Raw genomic sequence first — 21493 nt, forward strand, 5'->3', positions numbered from 1 at the left:
AGAGGCATCGGTGTAACGGTTGGTGAGGAATATGATCCTGGCAGCAGCATTCAGGACAGATTGGAGCGGGGAGAGTTTGGTAAGAGGGAGGCCGATTAGTAGAGAGTTACAATAGTCCAGACGGGAATGAATAAGAGAAACAGTAAGAGTTTTTGCAGAGTCGAAAGTAAGAAAAGGGCGAATTCTAGAAATGTTTTTGAGATGCAGATAAGAAGAGCGAGCCAGTGATCGGATGTGGGGGGTGAATGAAAGCTCGGAATCAAGGATGACCCCAAGGCAGCGGGCATGTTGCTTTGGAGTAATGGTGGAACCGCACACGGAGATGGCAATGTCAGGCAAAGGTAGGTTAGTAGAGGGAGAGAACACGAGGAGTTCAGTTTTTGACAGGTTCAGTTTCAGATGGAGGGAGGACATGATGTTAGAGACAGCGGTAAGACAATCACTGGTGTTTTCTAAGAAGGTCGGAGTGAAAGCAGGAGAAGAAGTGTATAATTGGGTGTCATCAGCATAGAGATGGTACTGGAACCCAAATCTACTGATTGTTTTTCCAATAGGGGCAGTATACAAAGAGAAGAGGAGGGGGCCTAGGACTGATCGTTGAGGAACCCCAACAGTAAGGGGAAGGTGAGAGGAGGAGGAACCAGCAAAACATACAGTGAAGGATCGGTCAGAGAGATAGGAGGAGAACCAAGAGAGAACGGTGTCCTTGATGCCGATGGAGCGGAGCATAGTGAGGAGGAGCTGATGATCCACAGTGTCGAATGCTGCGGAGAGATCCAAGAGAATTAGCATGGAGTAGTGTCCATTAGATTTAGCTGTTAGTAGGTCATTAGAGACTTTAGTGAGGGCAGTTTCAGTAGAATGTAAAGAGCGGAAGCCAGATTGAAGAGGGTCGAGAAGAGAGTTATCTGAGAGATAGCGGGTAAGACGGGAGTGGACCAGGTGTTCCAGGAGTTTAGAGATGAAGGGAAGATTAGAGACAGGTCTATAATTAGCGGCACAGTTATTATTATTATTAATAATAATTTCAATATTTGCAGATGACACTGATCTCTGCAAAGAAATCAACACACTGCAGGATAATTTAACATTGCAGATGGATTTATGTAAGCTGCAGGCTTGGGCTGAGAAATGGCAATAGAAGTAGATAAATGTAAGATGCAGAGGAAATACAATGCATAATAATGCACTAAATTGTAAAACAATGGGTAAAACTCTCACTGAAAAAGACTTGAATGTGTGTGGATGGACAGCAAAATCAACTTTAATGACCAATGCCAGGCAGCTGCTGTCAAGGCAAATAAAATAATGGGATGCAATAAAAGAGGCGCAGAAGCTCATGATGTGAACACAGTTTTGCTTCTATTCAGGTCATAAGTGTGGCTACACTTAGAATACCATGTACAATTTTTGTCTACAGTGTACAAGTACAGTGTACAAGAAGGAGAAAGCAGAACTAGAGTGTGTGCAGAGAAGAGGCACTGAGGTTTTTGAGGGAATAGGTGGACCCTAGTACCAAAATATCTTATAGATAGTGATGAGTGAACGTGCTCGCCACTATTCGGTACTCGCCCGAGTATCACTATGCTCGGTGTACTCGGTGTACTATTTCTGGTATTATTTGGCGGTAACTGGTGTCTCCTCCACCCAGAAGTTTTGGCGGACTTTAGATACCCAATCACTGTGCAGGGTTTTTCTGCCAGGCCATGAAATGCCGCAGCCATCTTTGTTGTGGTCGTGCAGTGATTGGCTTGGCTGCACAGCATCATCCCGAGTATAAGAAACCTGGTGCCGCCCTGCTCGCCTCATTCTGTTCCTGTTTCAGCGAGAGTAGGAAGAGCTGGTGCCGAAATAGGGTCAGAATTGTGGTTTTTAGAGTTAGGCTACGTTCACACGATCAGGATTTCCATCCTTTTTTTTTCCTGCCCGTTTTTGGAAAACGGCAGCTAAATTCCGCAGTGAATTTGAGCTGCGTTTTCTGATCCTTTTTCTTCAGCGTTTTCCACTGCGGGTTTCCACTAGCAGTTTCCTATTGGAGCTGCTGGAAAACCGGTGCGGAATCCGCTGAAAGAATTGACATGCTACTTCTTTTTTCCGCTGGAAAATCCGCGCGGATTTTCCAGCGGAAAAACGGATCGTTAGCACAGCGGTTTTGGTTTTCCATTGGGTTACATTGTACTGTAACCAACATGGAAAACTGATCCGGATCCGCAGCTGAAAATCCGCTACGGATCCGGATCAAAATCCGGATCGTGTAAACGTAGCCTTAGTGTAGGTCTGCAACTCTTACATCCACAACTCCTGAGAAACCAACAGTCCTTTTTGGGGCTAATTCGTGGGTCCCGATATTGCAGAGCTAGGCAGGCAGGGCACAGCATATCCACGTCAGTGCAAGGCCTGCAGGCACTGAATGTGTGTCCATTGGTCCCACTGCATCCCTCCCAAATCTCCATAACTGCTGCAGCTTCTTTACTATATACTGTACCTAGCTGGATTTTTTTTTTTAAATTCACCCCAAAAAAGCAAAAATGTACAGTCTGTTCTGTCAGACTGAGGCCTGTTGAAAAATCATAGTTTGTCAGGCATACGTAGCATAGTTGTTTGTGCGAGCCTTGTGCCACATTTTTTTGTGTGTGTTTTAAATTCACCGAAAAAGGCCTCATATATCTGCGTGCTCCAACTTTGGGCATGGTAGGCTGGTGGACCCCTTATTTTGCTGTCTGATACTGTAATTCTATACAGCACTATTTAGCATATAAAAAAGGCCACATATTTGCCAGTGTGGTATTTCCGTGACAGCCCTCAGATATCTGCATGCTCCAAGTTTGCTCATTGTAGGCCAGTGGACCACTTTTTTTTGCTGTATGTTACTCTACTTATATACAGCACTATTCTGCATAAATTAACTTCACAAAAAAGCCCCCAAAAATTGAATACAGTCTGTTATGTCAGGCTGAGGCCTGCCTGGTGTTTGGGTTTGAAAAATTGTAGATTTACAGGCATACTGATCAGATATTATTTCGCTACTAATAATTACATTTGTGTTGTACATTTGAAATAGTGCAGTAGTCCATTTAAAATGGGCAAGGCAAGGGGCAAGAGACGGGGAAGTGGACGTGATACTGATGGTGCATGCAGACGACTAGGCCGTGGACAAGGTGAAAGTGGGCAACAACAAAGACCCACATCTTCTCGCTTGACCTTCCTGTCCAAGTTTCTAGGGGATTGCAGCACATCACTATTGAAGCCAGAGGAGTGTGAAAAGGTTGTTGGTTGGATAGCGGATAATGCTTCCAAAGTCACTTAGCCACCACCACCACCATGTCTTCCACATGGTCAAGTCTGAGTAGCTGTGAGTGTGGCCCGGATATTCCTCACCCTGATCCTCCTTCCTCCCACCATGCCGAGTGCCCTAAGACAACTGATCCCACACTTAGACACTCTGAAGAGCTGTTCAGTTTTCCATTTCAAGATTCCAGACTCTCGGCCGGTCAACTTGAAGTGGAAACATGAGATCGCATGTAGCCTGTTGTGAACTCTGTTTTTGGGCTCCCTCTTTTGGTCACAAGTGGTACTGTGTGAGTGCTGTCTTTGGGCTCCCTCTGGTGGCTCTTTGTGTCATTCTGCAGGTCTGAGGCTGGATCAGCTGTCTCGTTATCTGTTAGCTGGTTTCCTATTTAGCTCACCTGGACTTTCAGTGTTTGCCTGCTGTCGATGTATTCAGTGCTATTTTGATCTCTCCTGAATTCCTTCGCTATCAGTCTCTCCAAGAGAAGCTAAGTTTTCTGTTTGGTTATTTTTTGCTCATCAGTGTTCAATATGTTTCTTGGTTATTTACTTGTCCTTGTACAGCTTGCTAATATGTGATTTCCTTGCTTGCTGGTAGATCTAGGGGGCTGAGTTTCTCCCCTCACACAGTTAGTTGGTGTGGGGGTTCTTGAATTCTCAGCATGGATATTTTGTATAGGTTTTTTACTGACCGCACAGTTCCCTGCCTGTCTTCTGCTATCTAGTATTAGTGGGCCTCATTTGCTGAATCTGTTTTCATTTCTACGTTTTGTATTTTCCCCTTACCTCACCGTTATTATTTGTTGGGGGCTTCCTATATCTTTGGGGTCATTTCTCTGAGGCAAGTGAGGTCTTACTTTCTCTATAGGGGTAGCAAGTTTATCAGGCTGCGTCGAGACATCCAGGAATTTAGGCACATTCACCGGCTACCTTTAGTGTGTTTGTTAGGATCAGGTTTGCGGTCAGTCCAGTTACCACCTCCCTAGAGCTTGTTCTATGTTCAGTAACTTAGCTAGTCCATTCTGTGATACTCAGCCACTAAGGATCATAACAGTACAGTAGGCCTAAAAGTGTTTAATGCATCGCAGAAGTGGGATAAGAGAAGTCCTGAGTACAATTTTTTTTTCCTCTCCCTTTGCTGCAGTCTGTCCAGCTTCTCTCATCCCCTTAATCTCTGGGTGGCTTTGAGTTCAGCTGCAGACATGGATATTCAGAGTCTGACTTCTAGTGTGGATCATCTTGCTGCAAGGGTGCAAAGCATTCAGGATTTTGTTGTTCACAGTCCTATGTCTGAGCCAAAAGTACCTATTCCTGAGTTGTTTTCTGGAGATAGATCTAGGTTTCTGAATTTTAAGAATAATTGTAAATTATTTCTTTCTTTGAGACCTCGTTCCTCTGGTGATTCCGCTCAGCAAGTTAGAATTGTTATCTCCCTGTTACGTGGCGACCCTCAAGATTGGGCTTTCTCCCTGGCACCAGGAGATCCTGCATTGCTGAATGTGGATGCGTTTTTTCTGGCGCTTGGATTGCTTTATGAGGAACCTAATCTTGAGAACCAGGCAGAAAAAGCCTTGCTGGCTCTCTCTCAGGGCCAGGATGAAGCTGAGGTGTATTGTCAAAAATTTCGGAAATGGTCGGTGCTTACTCAATGGAATGAGTGTGCCCTGACTGCGAATTTCAGAGAAGGTCTTTCTGAAGCCATTAAGAATGTTATGGTGGGGTTCCCCACGCCTGCAAGTCTGAATGACTCAATGGCTTTGGCCATTCAGATTGATCGGCGTTTGCGGGAGCGCCAATCTGCGCACCATCTGGCGGTGTTTTCTGAACAGAGACCTGAGTCTATGCAATGTGACCGAATTCTGACCAGAATTGAGCGGCAAAATCATAGACGTCAAAATGGGTTGTGCTTTTACTGTGGTGATTCAACTCATGTTATCTCAGCATGCTCTAAGCGCGTAAAAAAAATCGCTAAATCTGTCACCGTTGGTACTATACAGCCTAAATTCATTTTGTCTGTTACTTTAATTTGTTCTTTGTCATCCTACTCAGTTATGGCTTTTGTGGATTCAGGTGCTGCCCTGAACCTGATGGATTTGTCGTTTGCCAGGCGCTGTGGTTTTGTTCTGGAGCCTTTAGAATTCCCTATTCCACTGAGGGGAATTGATGCTACACCATTGGCTGAGAATAAGCCTCAGTATTGGATTCAAGTGACCATGTGCATGACTCCTGTACATCAGGAGGTGATTCGCTTTCTTGTGCTGCATAATTTGCATGATGTTGTCGTTTTGGGTCTGCCATGGCTGCAGGCCCATAATCCAGTTCTGGATTGGAAAGCTATGTCTGTTTCAAGTTGGGGTTGCCAGGGGATTCATGGCGATGCTCCTTTGGTGTCAATTGCTTCTTCCACTCCTTCTGAGGTCCCTGAGTTTTTGTCGGACTACCAGGATGTATTTGATGAGCCCAGATCCGGTGCCCTGCCTCCTCACAGGGATTGTGATTGTGCTATAAATTTGATTCCCGGTAGTAAGTTCCCTAAGGGATGACTTTTTAATTTGTCTGTACCAGAACATGCCACGATGCGGAGTTATATAAAGGAGTCTTTAGAGAAGGGACATATTCGCCCGTCCTCCTCCCCTCTTGGTGCAGGATTCTTTTTTGTGGCCAAAAAGGATGATTCTCTGAGACCTTGTATAGATTATCATCTTCTAAATAAAATCACGGTCAAATTTCAGTATCCTTTGCCATTATTATCTGATCTGTTTGCTCGGATTAAGGGGTCCAGTTGGTTCACCAAGATAGATCTTCGTGGTGCGTATAACCTTGTGCGTATTAAGCAGGGGGATGAATGGAAAACAGCATTTAATACGCCCGAAGGCCATTTTGAGTACTTGGTGATGCCTTTTGGACTCTCTAATGCTCCTTCTGTGTTCCAGTCCATGCATGACATCTTCCGAGAATATCTGGATAAATTTATGATTGTGTATCTGGATGACATTTTGGTCTTTTCTGAGGACTGGGAGTCCCATGTGAAGCAGGTCAGGATGGTATTTCAGGTCCTGCGTGCTAATGCCTTATTTGTGAAGGGCTCAAAATGTCTCTTCGGAGTACAGAAGGTTTCCTTTTTGGGTTTTATTTTTTCTCCTTCTACTATTGAGATGGACCCAATCAAGGTCCAGGCTATTCATGACTGGACTCAGCCTACATCTGTTAAGAGTCTTCAGAAGTTCTTGGGTTTTGCTAATTTTTACCGTCGCTTCATTGCTAATTTTTCTGGCGTGGTTAAACCCTTGACGGATTTGACCAAGAAGGGTTCTGATGTGACTAATTGGTCTCCTGCGGCCGTGGAAGCCTTTCGGGAGCTGATGCGCCGGTTTTCTTCGGCTCCAGTTTTGTGTCAGCCTGATGTCTCTCTTCCTTTTCAGGTCGAGGTTGATGCTTCTGAGATTGGAGCAGGGGCTGTTTTGTCGCAGAGAAGCTCTGATTGCTCTGTGATGAAACCTTGTGCTTTTTTTTCAAGAAAGTTTTCGCCTGCCGAGCGGAATTATGATGTTGGTAATCGGGAGTTGTTGGCTATGAAGTGGGCATTTGAGGAGTGGCGACATTGGCTCGAGGGAGCTAAGCATCGTGTGGTGGTCTTGACTGATCACAAAAATCTGATTTATCTCGAGTCTGCCAAGCGGCTGAATCCTAGACAGGCTCGTTGGTCGTTGTTTTTCTCTCGTTTCGATTTCGTAGTCTCGTACCTGCCTGGTTCGAAGAACATGAAGGCTGATGCTCTTTCTAGGAGTTTTGTGCCTGACTCTCCGGAAGTTTCAGAGCCGGCTGGTATCCTCAGAGAGGGAGTGATTTTGTCTGCCATTTCCCCAGATTTGCGACGAGTGCTGCAGAAATTTCAGGCGGATAGACCTGACCGTTGCCCACCAGAGAGACTTTGTCCCAGATAGATGGACCAGCAGAGTTATTTCCGAGGTTCATTCTTCGGTGTTGGCAGGCCATCCTGGGATTTTTGGTACCAGAGATTTGGTGGCTAGGTCTGTCATGATTACCCCAATGGCAGGAAAATAAAAATAACAAAACGGACTAGCTCTCGGGTGATGGAAACTAAAGTTGACCGTGACCTGAACCTGACACAACACTGGAAGTAGCCAGGGAGTGTTCCTACGATGCCCTAGACACCACGCGCCAGCCGGAGATCTAACTACCCCTATCAGAGGAATATACAGGCCTGCCTTACCTCCAGAGATGAACCCCAAAAGGAGATAGCAGCCCCCCACAGATATTGACGGTGAGTTCAGAGGAAATGACATACGTAGGATGAACAGCAGATTTAGCACAGTGAGGTCCGCTTTCTAGATAGCAGAAGGATAGGAAAGAGTTACTTCACGGTCAACTTCAAAACACTACTCAAAAACACCATCCTGAAATTACTTTAAAACTCCAGTGACAACTCATGCCACTGGAGTGGCAATTTCAGTCCACAAGAGCTTCCAGCTACAGAGAGTCACATAGCAGCAAGCTGGACAAGAAATACATTAACTAGAAACAAAATTCAACTTAGCTGAACAGGAACTTGAGGCAGGAGAATGCAACAGAATGCTACTGATACATTGTTGGCCGGCATAGGACTAACAGCCAAGCAGCCTTAAATAGGAAACTCCCCTAATGGGTGGCAACAGGTGATCAGGGATAGAAGAAGGCACATAAGTGGCACTACCATAAAACACCACCGGGGGAGCCCACAAACAGAATTCACAACAGTACCCCCCCCTTAAGGAGAGGGCACCGAACCCTCACCAGAACCACCAGGGCGATCTGGATGAGCACTATGAAATGCACGAACCAAATCAGGAGCATGAACATCAGATGCTGTCACCCAAGAATTGTCCTCCTGACCATAGCCTTTCCACTTAACCAGATACTGAAGTTTCCGTCTGGAAACACGGGAGTCCAAGATCTTTTCCACCATATACTCCAATTCACCCTCAACCAGCACAGGAGCAGGAGGATCAGCAGAAGGAACAACCGGTACCTCATACCTCCGCAATAATGACCGATGAAAAACATTATGAATATTAAAAGATGCTGGGAGGTCCAAACGAAAGGACACAGGATTGAGAACCTCCAGAATCCTATAAGGGCCGATAAACCGAGGCTTAAACTTAGGAGACGAGACCTTCATAGGAACAAATCGAGAAGACAGCCAAACCAGGTCCCCAACACAAAGACGAGGACCAACACGCCGATGACGATTAGTGAACTGTTGAGTCTTCTCCTGGGACAACTTCAGATTGTCCACAACCTGTCCCCAAATCTGATGCATCCTATCAACCACAGCATCTACTCCAGGACAATCCGAAGACTCCAATTGACCGGACGAAAAGCGAGGGTGAAACCCTGAATTACAAAAAAATGGAGAAACCAAAGTGGCAGAACTGGCCCGATTGTTAAGGGCAAACTCTGCCAATGGCAAAAAATCAAGCCAATCGTCCTGATCAGCGGACACAAAACACCTCAAGTAAGTCTCCAAAGTCTGATTAGTACGCTCAGTCTGGCCATTAGTCTGAGGATGGAATGCAGACGAAAAAGACAAGTCGATGCCCATCCTGGCACAGAACGCCCGCCAAAATCTAGACACAAACTGAGTACCCCTGTCAGACACTATATTCTCAGGAATACCATGCAAACGCACCACATTCTGAAAAAATAGAGGGACCAGCTCAGAGGAGGAGGGCAATTTGGGCAAAGGTACCAAATGAACCATCTTGGAAAAACGGTCACACACCACCCAGATGACAGACATCCTACGAGAAACAGGAAGGTCAGAAATAAAGTCCATAGAGATGTGCGTCCAAGGCCTCTTAGGAATAGGCAAGGGCAACAACAACCCACTGGCCCGAGAACAGCAGGGCTTAGCCCGAGCACAAACATCACAAGACTGCACAAAAATACGCACATCTCGAGACAAGGAAGGCCACCAGAAGGACCTAGACACCAAATCCCTGGTGCCAAAAATTCCAGGATGACCTGCCAACGCGGAAGAGTGAACCTCCGAGATAACTCTACTGGTCCAGTCATCAGGGACAAACAGTCTACCAGGCGGACAGCGATCAGGCCTATCCACCTGAAACTCCTGCAAAGAGCGCCGCAGGTCTGGGGAGACAGCTGACAATATCACCCCATCCTTCAGGATGCCAGTAGGTTCGGAATCACCAGGCGAGTCAGGCTCAAAACTCCTAGAGAGGGCATCCGCCCTCACATTCCTAGACCCAGGCAGATATGAAACCACAAAGTTAAATCGGGAGAAAAACAACGACCAGCGCGCCTGTCTAGGATTCAGACGCCTGGCTGACTCAAGATAAATCAGATTCTTGTGGTCAGTCAAGACCACCACCTGGTGTCTAGCACCCTCAAGCCAATGACGCCACTCCTCAAATGCCCACTTCATGGCCAAGAGCTCCCGATTTCCAACATCATAATTTCGCTCAGCGGGCGAAAACTTTCGAGAAAAAAACGCACATGGTCTCATCACTGAGCAGTCAGGACCTTTCTGCGACAAAACTGCACCTGCTCCGATCTCGGAAGCATCTACTTCAACCTGGAAAGGGAGCGACACATCAGGCTGGCGCAACACAGGAGCAGAAGAAAAGTGGCGCTTAAGCTCCCGAAAGGCCTCCACAGCCGCAGAGGACCAATTAGCAACATCAGCACCCTTTTTGGTCAAATCAGTCAAAGGTTTAGCAATGGCAGAAAAACCCGCTATGAATCGGCGATAGAAATTAGCAAATCCCAAGAATTTCTGAAGACTCTTTAGAGAAGTAGGTTGTATCCAATCACAAATAGCCTGAACCTTAACAGGGTCCATCTCCATAGATGAAGGGGAAAAAATATATCCCAGAAAGGAAATTCTCTGAACCCCAAAAATACACTTTGAGCCCTTCACAAAAAGAGAATTAGCTCGCAAAACCTGAAAAACTCTCCTGACCTGTTGAACATGAGATTCCCAGTCCTCCGAAAAAATCAGAATATCATCCAAATACACAATCATAAATTTATCCAGATATTCACGGAAAATATCGTGCATAAAGGACTGAAAAACGGAAGGGGCATTCGCGAGACCGAAAGGCATTACCAAATACTCAAAATGGCCTTCAGGCGTATTAAATGCGGTCTTCCACTCATCCCCCTGCTTAATCCGCACCAAATTATACGCACCACGTAGATCGATCTTAGTAAACCACTTAGCCCCCTTTATGCGAGCAAACAGATCAGTCAGTAAAGGTAACGGGTACTGGTATTTAACTGTAATCTTATTCAGAAGTCGATAGTCGATACAAGGTCTCAATGAACCATCCTTTTTACCCACAAAGAAAAACCCTGCCCCTAGTGGAGACAAAGAGGGGCGAATATGACCCTTTTCCAAAGATTCTCTGATATACTCCCGCATAGCAGTATGTTCAGGTACAGACAAATTAAACAAGCGACCCTTAGGAAATTTACTACCGGGAATCAACTCAATAGCGCAGTCACACTCTCTGTGAGGAGGGAGAGAATCAATCTTAGGCTCCTGAAAGACATCATAAAAATCTGACAGAAATGCTGGGATCTCAGAGGGAGTAGATGAAGAAATGGGAACCAAAGGTGCATCCCCATGAATCCCCCGACATCCCCAGCTCAACACAGACATTGATCTCCAGTCCAAGACTGGATTATGAATTTGTAACCATGGTAATCCAAGTACTAAAACGTCATGTAGATTGTATAACACAAGGAAACGAATAATCTCCTGATGGTCTGGGGAAAGATGCATAGTCACTTGTGTCCAATATTGTGGTTTATTGCTAGCCAAAGGTGTAGAATCAATACCCTTTAGGGGAATAGAAACTTCCAGAGGCTCTAAATCAAACCCACAACGCTTGGCAAAGGACCAATCCATGAGACTCAGAGCGGCGCCAGAATCCACATAAGCATCCACGGTAACTGATGATAAAGTACAAATCAATGTCATGGACAAAAGAAATTTAGACTGCAAGGTACCCATAGAAAAAGATTTATCAACCTTTTTATCAACCTTTTTTATGCGTTTAGAGCATGCTGATATAACATGAGCTGGATCTCCACAGTAGAAGCACAACCCATTTTTGCGCCTGTAATTCTGTCGTTCGCCTCTAGACAAAACACTATCGCATTGCATATGCTCTGGTGCCTTTTCAGAGGTCACCGCCAAATGGTGCACAGATTTTTGCTCAGAAGATACCGCCATATGGTGCACAGGTATTTGCTCAGAAGATACCGCCATATGGTGCACAGATTTGCGCTCCCGTAAACGCCGATCAATCTGGATAGCCAATTTCATGGCATCATTCAGACCTGTAGGCACAGGGAACCCCACCATGACATCCTTCACGGCATCAGAGAGACCTTCTCTGAAATTAGCTGCTAGAGCGCACTCATTCCATCTAGTAAGCACCGACCATTTACGAAATTTTTGGCAATATATCTCAACTTCATCTTGCCCTTGGGAAAGAGCTATCAAGGCTTTCTCAGCCAAAATCTCTAAATTAGGTTCTTCATAAAGCAACCCCAAAGCCAGAAAAAATGCATCTACATTTAATAACGCAGGATCCCCTGGCGACAATGCAAATGCCCAACTTTGTGGGTCACCCCGCAGTAGAGAAATAACAATTTTAACCTGTTGTGCAGGATCACCAGCAGAGTGAGATCTCAGAGACAAAAACAATTTACAATTCTCTCTGAAATTCAAAAAACGGGATCTGTCTCCGGTAAAAAATTCAGGCATAGGGATCTTAGGTTCAGACATTGGAGCACGTATAACAAAATCTTGTAAGTTCTGGACCTTTGTAGCCAGGTTATTCAGACCTGCAACCAAACTCTGTGGATCCATGATTCAAACAGGTGTAACCAAAGCCATTCAGAGATTAAGAGGAGAGGAAAAAAAAAAAAAAAAAAAAAAGGCTGAAGACTGCAGTTTAAGCAAGGAGTACAAATGAGCAACTAAGGTGCACTTTCCAAACACAGAAAAAAAAACCTTTTCACATCCTTTCCTGCTTTAGTGCATAGTTTTAACACATGTGGGCCGGCCAAACTGTCATGATTACCCCAATGGCAGGGAAATAAAAATAACAAAACGGACTAGCTCTCGGGTGATGGAAACTAAAGTTGACCGTGACCTGAACCTGACACAACACTGGAAGTAGCCAGGGAGTGTTCCTACGATGCCCTAGACACCACGCGCCAGCCGGAGATCTAACTACCCCTATCAGAGGAATATACAGGCCTGCCTTACCTCCAGAGATGAACCCCAAAAGGAGATAGCAGCCCCCCACAGATATTGACGGTGAGTTCAGAGGAAATTACATACGTAGGATGAACAGCAGATTTAGCACAGTGAGGTCCGCTTTCTAGATAGCAGAAGGATAGGAAAGAGTTACTTCACGGTCAACTTCAAAACACTACTCAAAAACACCATCCTGAAATTACTTTAAAACTCCAGTGACAACTCATGCCACTGGAGTGGCAATTTCAGTCCACAAGAGCTTCCAGCTACAGAGAGTCACATAGCAGCAAGCTGGACAAGAAATACATTAACTAGAAACAAAATTCAACTTAGCTGAACAGGAACTTGAGGCAGGAGAATGCAACAGAATGCTACTGATACATTGTTGGCCGGCATAGGACTAACAGCCAAGCAGCCTTAAATAGGAAACTCCCCTAATGGGTGGCAACAGGTGATCAGGGATAGAAGAAGGCACATAAGTGGCACTACCATAAAACACCACCGGGGGAGCCCACAAACAGAATTCACAACATAGGTCCTTCTGGTGGCCTTCCTTGTCGCGGGATGTGCGTTCCTTTGTGCAGTCCTGTGGGATTTGTGCTCGGGCTAAGCCTTGCTGTTCTCGTGCCAGCGATTTGCTTTTGCCTTTGCCTGTCCCGAAGAGGCCTTGGACGCACATTTCCATGGATTTTATTTCGGATCTTCCAGTCTCTCAGAGAATGTCTGTCATCTGGGTGGTGTGTGATCGTTTTTCCAAAATGGTCCATTTGGTGCCCTTGCCTAAGTTGCCTTCCTCCTCCGATTTGGTTCCTCTATTTTTTCAGAATGTGGTTCGCTTGCATGGCATCCCTGAAAATATTGTGTCTGACAGAGGATCCCAGTTTGTGTCCAGATTTTGGCGGATCTTTTGTGCTAAGATGGGCATTGATTTGTCTTTTTCGTCGGCCTTCCATTCTCAGAAGAATGGCCAAACCGAGCGAACTAATCAGACCTTGGAAACTTGTTTAAGTTGTTTTGTTTCTGCTGATCAGGATGATTGGGTGACTTTTTTGCCATTGGCCGAGTTTGCCCTTAATAATCGGGCTAGTTCTGCTACTTTGGTTTCGTCTTTTTTCTGCAATTCTGGTTTCATCCTCGTTTTTCCTCGGGTCAGGTTGAGCCTTCTGACTGTCCTGGGGTGGATTCTGTGGTGGATAGGTTGCAGCAGATTTGGAACCATGTGGTGGACAATTTGAAGTTGTCACAGGAGAAGGCTCAGCGCTTTGCCAACCGCCGTCGCGGTGTGGGTCCCCGACTTCGTGTTGGGGATTTGGTATGGCTGTCTTCTCGGTATGTTCCTATGAAGGTCTCCTCTCCTAAATTCAAGCCTCGCTTCATCGGTCCTTATAAGATTTTGGAAATCCTTAACCCGGTGTAATTTCGTTTGGACCTCCCAGCGTCGTTTGCCATTCATTACGTGTTCCATAGGTCTTTGTTGCGGAGGTATGTGGTGCCTGTGGTTCCTTCTGTTGAGCCCCCTGCCCCGGTGCTGGTTGAGGGCGAATTGGAGTACGTGGTGGAGAAGATCTTGGATTCTCGTATTTCTAGACGGAGGCTTCAGTATTTGGTTAAGTGGAAGGGCTATGGTCAGGAGGATAATTCCTGGGTTGTCGCCTCTGATGTTCATGCGGCCGATTTGGTTCATGCCTTCCATGTGGCTCATCCTGATCGCCCTGGGGGTTTTGATGAGGGTTCGGTGACCCCTCCTCAAGGGGGGGTACTGTTGTGAACTCTGTTTTGGGCTCCCTCTTGTGGTCACAAGTGGTACTGTGTGAGTGCTGTCTTTGGGCTCCCTCTGGTGGCTCTTTGTGTCATTCTGCAGGTCTGAGGCTGGATCAGCTGTCTCGTTATCTGTTAGCTGGTTTCCTATTTAGCTCACCTGGACTTTCAGTGTTTGCCTGCTGTCGATGTATTCAGTGCTATTTTGATCTCTCCTGAATTCCTTCGCTATCAGTCTCTCCAAGAGAAGCTAAGTTTTCTGTTTGGTTATTTTTTGCTCATCAGTGTTCAATATGTCTCTTGGTTATTTACTTGTCCTTGTCCAGCTTGCTAATATGTGATTTCCTTGCTTGCTGGTAGCTCTAGGGGGCTGAGTTTCTCCCCTCACACCGTTAGTTGGTGTGGGGGTTCTTGAATTCTCAGTGTGGATATTTTGTATAGGGTTTTTTACTGACCGCACAGTTCCCTGCCTGTCTTCTGCTATCTAGTATTAGTGGGCCTCATTTGCTGAATCTGTTTTCATTTCTACGTTTTGTATTTTCCCCTTACCTCACCGTTATTATTTGTTGGGGGCTTCCTATATCTTTGGGGTCATTTCTCTGAGGCAAGTGAGGTCTTGCTTTCTCTATAGGGGTAGCAAGTTTCTCAGGCTGCGTCGAGACGTCCAGGAATTTACACATGCAAAAGAGAAAAAGCATCAAGCTATGTAAAGAGGACCACCACTTAAATATAATAATATAAATTTTATTAAACAACTAGAAAAGCAGAAACACCACTCTATTAAAAACAATTAAAACCAGAACCAAAATGAGCCGTGGGTTCCATATCAGGAACCTACCCCACTGGACATGTGCGATGGGACAAAATAAGTACAAGGATAACCAAAAGTACAGATGGTCTTATAATGATACACGTATTAATCACAATAATATATTTGTCCTAGATAGACGAATCACTGATGCGGCTAGGAACACACCACCGTAGAATATACAAAATTGGCACAAATTGCGATATGAGTGGCACAATAAGATGACAATAATAAATATTTACAAATGACAGTGGCACAATGAGATGACAATAATGAATATTTACAAATAACATGTATATGGGCTACAGCTGCTAAAACATATGTAACATAATATATAGCAGAAGGATATATATAAATATATATGTATTGTGATGCTCACAAAAGGGAGAGAGTGTCTAATACTGCACGAATATAACAATGTACAGATATAGCACCCAAAAAGGGGAAATAAATAGCTCTCCCGAGCTGTTGATGGATATGAGCAGCCCACTATACCATAATGTGGCCACACTGTATCTAGCCCCTTAGCACACAAAAGTGCGCCTAAGACAAATATGTACCATAATTAGATAGAATGTAAAATACATATAGACTAAGTAAGCCTTAAAGTGCCTATGAAAGAAGGCCCCAGAAATGATTAGGCCTAGTACTGAAAAATACAGACAAAACCCAGGCAACCAAGTTGCAGGAAATAAGTCTTGCTGAACGGACATGACCAAGATACCCATCACCACAGTATCCAGGGGGCACGGAGCTCAACGCGTGTCGCCACCAAAGTGGCTTCGTCAGGAGCAGGTGTCTGTGCTCGCTATTAGCCGATATATATATATATATATATATATATATATATATATATATATACACAAGAAAGGGGAAGGTTAAGCTAACCTTATCAACAGAAATCCCCAGCAGCTGAAGAAACGGCCGGCATGGAGGCAGGAAGCATGTTCACGGCGTGCCGGAAGCCGGAAATGACCATACATAAGAGGAACGTAGGCTGGGAGTACCAATATGGGCGTGAAAAGATGAACTGCGCAGGCGCCAAGCTCTGTGTGGATGAGAGCACATGTTTCCAAATTAGGAGTACCAATATGGCCGCTGAGCGATTCACAGCGCATGCGCAGGGCTCCAAAAACAAAAGGAGCGCATAAGATGTAAACTCTGCGCAGTTTATGCATATAACCTAAGGTCCAATTGAGCTAGGTAGCGTAACATGAATGCAGAAAAGTATCCCAGATTATACTCAAAAAAAGGGCCGATATAACTGCCGACAGGCATACGGCGCATTCTCTGAACTCCACATTGAAAGGAGACCAGAATTCAAGTTTGAAGATATCAATATAGCCATAACCGCCTTGACTGCACATATAAGAGGTCCCAGACTGATAAGAGCACAGGGTAAATCCCACAGTGCAAAGACTACAAAAAGTTAATTATTGCAGATACCCCAATATCGATTTTCCCCATAAAATAAAATAAAAAACAGATGGCTATAAATTATGTACAATAAAGCCGAAACATACCGATCTCACGATACGGCGGGCATACTGCGCATGCGCCAGGCTCCAAATACTAGGAGTTTTTGCTTTCAGCTTGAAAATATAAGTGTAGCCGCAAAAAGGTACATAGCGCAAATGCAAATTTCCACAGCATAAATGCAGAGACGTAAGGGAAACTGCAACAGGTTGACACTATAAATGTTTAGATACCCAATTGCGTAACGCAATAAATAACAGATGATGGTGCACATGAAAATTGTGACTTACAAGTGTCAATTTGCCCGCAGGCAAAAAATCTTACACATGAGTAAAGCTCAATAGTGATGGAAACAAGGGGTTATAGCTGTAGAATACATATCAGGGATACCGCAAAACAGATTAACTATACAAATCTAAAGCTACAGATTAGAAGGGGCACAGGAATATGTTACAGGTGCAGAGCCTATAGGAAATTGGTTGCCCTACCTACATCGATACCAAAAATGCCCCCCAAAACAACGTGAGAGAAAAGCAAAACCCGTAAACAAGGGGATCGTAAGAGGCATATATGAATGGTTCAAGCTAACCAGAGACAGAAAGTCAAAGAGTAAACTTTTTTTATATTTAATATATTATTTATTATTATTATTATTATTATTGTTAATATTGAGGCCCAAGAGTGTAAGTATAATAGAGATGAGAAAAAAAAAAAAAAAAAGAAGAAAAAGATCCCCGTAGGCTCAAACCAGATCAGAATGTTCCTTTAGCAGTTGTACAGGTAGACGTACCATATAATTAATTCCACATAAATTTAAGTGAAACTTGTGCCAACAGAGATACCATGTAGTAACCGGACCATTCCAAATACGGTAGAATTAGACAATGGTAGGCCTTAAATACGAACATAAGACGGAGAAACAGGGATGGATACTAAAAATTATACTGGCTCCACTAAGTGGATACCAACAGTACCCATAGCCCCATAATAGCATAGAAACGGGCTGATGTACCAGCCCCGTACAATATAAAACAAAAGTAGAGGGAGCTGTTAATTCCATACAGCAGATAGATAGACCCCAATTAATGACATAACAATAAATAAATAATTTTGGGTATGCGAACCAAAGTGGGAGTTCCCCTAAAAGCCTAGGAGGGCTAATCCAAGGTCCCCCAGTGGAGAAGACAGGATTATAACAGATACCAACAAAAGTACAATATTATTCCCAAGGAAACGGGAATGACCCCAGCTATAGAGACGGGTGAATCACAGTTGTTTGTAGAAGCCCGTGAATAAAATCTCTTCATTAAGGCCCAAAGGGGCCATACTCTTTAGGTTGAAAATCCACTTGGTTTCACAACGAAGAAGGCGATGAGTGATATCTCCACCCCTAATGTTGAGGTGTACGCCTTCAAGTCCCATAACCTTGAAGCTCGAGGTTTTACAACGATGATGGTCCAAAAAATGTTCAGCAACAGAAGATAGGGTTTTGCTCTTCTCCCGGTCTCTTGAAGCTATTGAGATATTTGAAAGGTGTTGCTGCATTCTCCTCCTAAGTTCCTGTGTAGTCTGTCCAACATAGATCTTAGGACAGTCGCAAAAAATTGCATAAACCAGATTCCGCGATTTACAGTTGAAATATTCCTTCGGACAAATCTGCGAAGATAAGGTAGAGATAGAGTAACTGTCTTGGGAGATCATATACTGACAGACATTACAATTGCCACATGGGTAGGTGTCAAAAAGCCTAGAGCCCCGATTCAGTCTTGCCACCGGTCGTTGGTAATGACTGTGGCAGAGATCTTCCCTAAGATTTTTAGCCCTTCTGGCTACCATACATGGTGAATTCGATATTATAGAGGGAATCCTCTTATCGCTCAATAAGATATCCCAGTTCTGACTTAGGAGGTCCCGTACATCTGCCCACTGGTTGTTATAGGTGGTTATGAGTGCAAGAGGTCGAGAAGATTCACGTACCTTTTTCTCAAACAGATGTTTACGATTTTGTTGGGATGCATGATGGAATGAGTCCGAAATGACTCTTTGTGGGTATCCTCTTTGTTTGAAACGTTTGGAAAGGTCCCTTGCTTGATGCGTGAACTCATCATCCGTGCTGCAGTTCCTTCTTAGGCGTAAAAACTGGCCCTTCGGAATCCCCTTTTTAAGGTGATGTGGGTGGAAGCTGGTGAAATGAAGAAGGCTTTTAGTGGCCGTGGTTTTTCGATATAGTCCACTTGTGATCCTTGAATCAATCACAGAAAGCCTCAAATCAAGGAAATCTATGGAGTTGGCTGAAATCACAGATGTAAGTTTGATGTTAAGATTGTTTACATTGAGGTCCTGGATAAATTGATTACAGCTTTCTACAGGACCAGTCCATATCATCAGAATATCATCTATATACCGTTGCCAGGTATATACCATGGTGCTATAATGTTGATGCCGAAATACTGTTGTCTCCTCCCACCAACCAAGAAAGAGGTTGGCATAGGAAGGAGCACAGCGGGCACCCATGGCAGTTCTGGACAGTTGCCTAAAGAATTTTCTGTCAAAGACAAAATAATTTTTGTCTAGGATGAAATATAGCAGCCTCAAGATCAAATTATCATGCTCTGTGATACCCCCTGTGGATTTTGCCAAAAAATAAGTCACGGCTTGCATACCTGCAGAATGTGCAATGCTGGTGTATAAGGATTCCACATCCATACTGATGAGAAGTGTGCCTTCAGGTATCTCAACGTCCTCGATTAGTTGTAGAAGATGGGTAGAGTCTCTGGTGTACGATTTTAAGGACGTAACCAACGGCTGCAAGAAATGGTCAACGTTTTGTATTTTCCCCTTACCTCACCGTTAATATTTGTTGGGGGCTTACTATATCTTTGGGGTCATTTCTCTGAGGCAAGTGAGGTCTTACTTTCTCTATAGGGGTAGCAAGTTTCTCAGGCTGCGTCGAGACGTCCAGGAATTTAGGCACGTTCACCGGCTACCTTTAGTGTGTTTGTTAGGATCAGGTTTGCGGTCAGTCCAGTTACCACCTCCCTAGAGCTTGTTCTATGTTCAGTAACTTAGCTAGTCCATTCTGTGATCCTCAGCCACTAAGGATCATAACAGTAGCCATGCCCAAAGCGTTGACCAGCCCTGGTCACACGAAGGTGATGGTGGGAAAGTGTCAGAAGAGGTGGATGATGATGAGACAATTGCGAGAAAGAGGGGAGCAGTGTGCAGATGTGGAAGACGAAGTGGTGGATGACTATGTGACTGACCCAACCTGGCAGGAGGACATGCAGAGTGAGGGCAGCAGCACACATGGGGAAGGAGGCATATTACCCCAACAGGCAGGAAGAAGCAGTGTGGTGGCCACAGACAGAAGGCGTGCATCCATTCCCGGTAACAACAACATGAGGGAATTAGCCATTCCAACTGTTAGATCTTCCCGGGTCTGGTTATTTTTTAGACTCTGCCGATAACCCCAAACAGGCCATTTGCAGCACCTGCTATGCCCGCATCAGCAGAGGTAGCAAAACAACCAGCCTGACTACCACCAGCATGATCAGGCACAAAGCACCCGACTTTGTGGGCCGAACCCCAGGTTCCAGGACCACTGCCTGCTGGTCACACCACTGCTTCTTCCACTATTTTGCATAGAAGCCAATCCCCAGTACACCGTGCATGTGAAGATGCCTCTAGCCCTGCACCTGTTGTGGCCCACAGTCAAGAAGAACCATCAGCAAGCCCATCCACGTCCTTGTCCCAGCACAGCGTTCAGTTGTCTATAACCCAGTCTTTGGAACGCAAGCGGAAATACCCAGCCAATGCCCCACAGGCCACAGTACTCAATTCTAATAATTCTCTTCTGTTTGCGCTAGAAATGCTGTCTTTTAGGCTTGTTGAGACGGAAGCTTTCCACAACCTGATGGAGGCAGCCTTCCCAAGGTACTCAGTCCCCAGTTGCCACTATTTATCACGGTGTGCCATACCGGCATTACACCAGCATGTGTCCCACAACATTACCCGAGCCCTCAACAATGCTGTTACAGGGAAAGTCCACCTAACCATGGACACGTGGACAAGTGCTTTTGGGTAGGGACGGAACATCTCACTGACGACACACTGGGATAACATAGTGGAAGCCGGGACCCAGTTGGACCTTGGGATTGAACACATCCTCCACATGCCATGGATTTCTGGCCCTACGTCAATCAGGGTTGACCCCACAGTCTACAGCTCCTGCACCTCCTCCTCCTCCTCTTCATCCTCCATCTCTGAAATCAACATATCAGTCAGAAGCTGGAAGCATTGCAGCACTGCCTCAGCCAAGCGGAAACAGGCTGTGCTGAAGCTAATCTGCATAGGTGACAAACTGCACAATGCAGAAGAGTTGTGGACAGCGCTGAAAGAGCAGTCAGATATTTGGATGACACCGCTGAACCTACAGCCAGGCATGGTCATGTGTGACAATGGCCGTAACCTGGTGGCAGCTCTGAGGCAAGGTGAGCTCACACACGTACCTTGCTTGGACCATGTGCTTAACCTCGTGGTTCAACATTTTCTGAAAATCTACCCAGAGCTGCCGGATCTGCTAGTGAAAGTATGCCATCTGTCTTCCCATTTTAGAAAGTCAGTTACAGCTTCAGCCACCCTTGCCATGCTTCAGCAGCGTTTGCAGCTTCCAGCTCACCTGCTGGTGTGTGATGTCCCCACGCACTGGAACTCTACGCTGCTTATGTTGGAAAGGCTTTGTGAGCAGAAGAAGGCTGTTGTTGACTACCAACATCAACAAGGCCATCAATATTCAGTTCAGACTCCACACATAAGACCTCAGGAGTGAACATGGATGTCCAACATATGTATCATCCTCCAAAACTTTG

The sequence above is a fragment of the Ranitomeya variabilis genome, chromosome 1 (assembly GCF_051348905.1).
Source record: "Ranitomeya variabilis isolate aRanVar5 chromosome 1, aRanVar5.hap1, whole genome shotgun sequence".
Lineage (NCBI taxonomy): Eukaryota > Metazoa > Chordata > Amphibia > Anura > Dendrobatidae > Ranitomeya > Ranitomeya variabilis.